Below are 1,115 nucleotides of genomic sequence, written 5' to 3'. Positions count from 1 at the left end.
CATGCCTTTCCTGAGCCAGTACACAATACGAGCTCAATAGATTTGTTGAATGGACATGGAAGGAATGGAGGCCAAATCCCACTGACTCCCTCCTTGGCCAGTGGCCCTGTCAGCCTTGCTGGGTACCTGCAGGGGCACTGCTCTGTGTGGGCCAGCACCTCAGGCCCACGTGGGCAGGGTGGGGCTCCCAGTTTTCTCTGGGGAGTTCAAGGGCTTTATGCTGGGGCTGCCCTGTGGACCTGCCTCTAGAGGCCCTGAGTGCACTGGTGGGATTTAGCTCAGGGGTATCAGCCCTTAGCAGGGGGCTGTGAGCGCATGGACTCTGGAGTCCTGTCTGCCTGGTTCCATCAGTTAGGAGCGGACTCGTTTCTCATCCCTCTGTGCCTCCGTTTTCTCATATGTAAAGCTGAGAGAATACAATTTCCTCACAGGACTCATGATTAGATAGGATAATACATGTAAAACAGAGCTCATTGGCTGGCTTGGAGTAAAGCGCTCCAGATGGTCGCTATTATTATTATTGTTGTTGTTGTTGTTAGTGCCATATCCAAGTGTTATCCTTCAAAGTATGAATGGGGTGCCCCGGGAACTTGACGTGGGGCGGGGGTGGGGGGAGGAGATGCGGAGACAAACAGAGAAGACGTCTAGGGAAGGAAAGAACCGGAATGGAATAATAATCGGGTGTGTTTATATCCGCGCGCGCGCGCGCGCGCGTGTGTGTGTGTGTGTGTTTCTGTCTGGGGAGAGGGGAGGCAAGCATCCACAGAAGGCTGTCTCTTCCCCCGGCTCTCCCGGCTGCAAGAAGAGCTGGGTGCTGCCCCGCGCCGGGAGCACAACTCCTGGCGGAACAGCCTGCGCCTTGAATGTGTGCATCTGGGGTTGGGTGCGGGGACGGGGAACCTGCGTCCCCACGGCCACCCGGGTTAGTACAGACTTGGAGGGATCCCAGGACGGATAGTGGCGGCCCAGCTGGGCCGATCCGAGGACCCGGGCCCCAGGGCAGCTCGGCCGCGCCGCGTGCTGCGGGGCCTCGTACCCTCCCGGAACCCCGCGGGCGGGGCCCGCCTTCCGGAGCCGGGCTGGTGGGGGGCGGGCGGCGCCGGGGAAGGGGCCGG

The sequence above is a fragment of the Galeopterus variegatus genome, unplaced genomic scaffold, assembly GCF_000696425.1.
Source record: "Galeopterus variegatus unplaced genomic scaffold, G_variegatus-3.0.2 Scaffold4371, whole genome shotgun sequence".
NCBI classification, from domain to species: Eukaryota; Metazoa; Chordata; class Mammalia; order Dermoptera; family Cynocephalidae; genus Galeopterus; species Galeopterus variegatus.
This window is presented reverse-complemented; position numbering follows the sequence as displayed.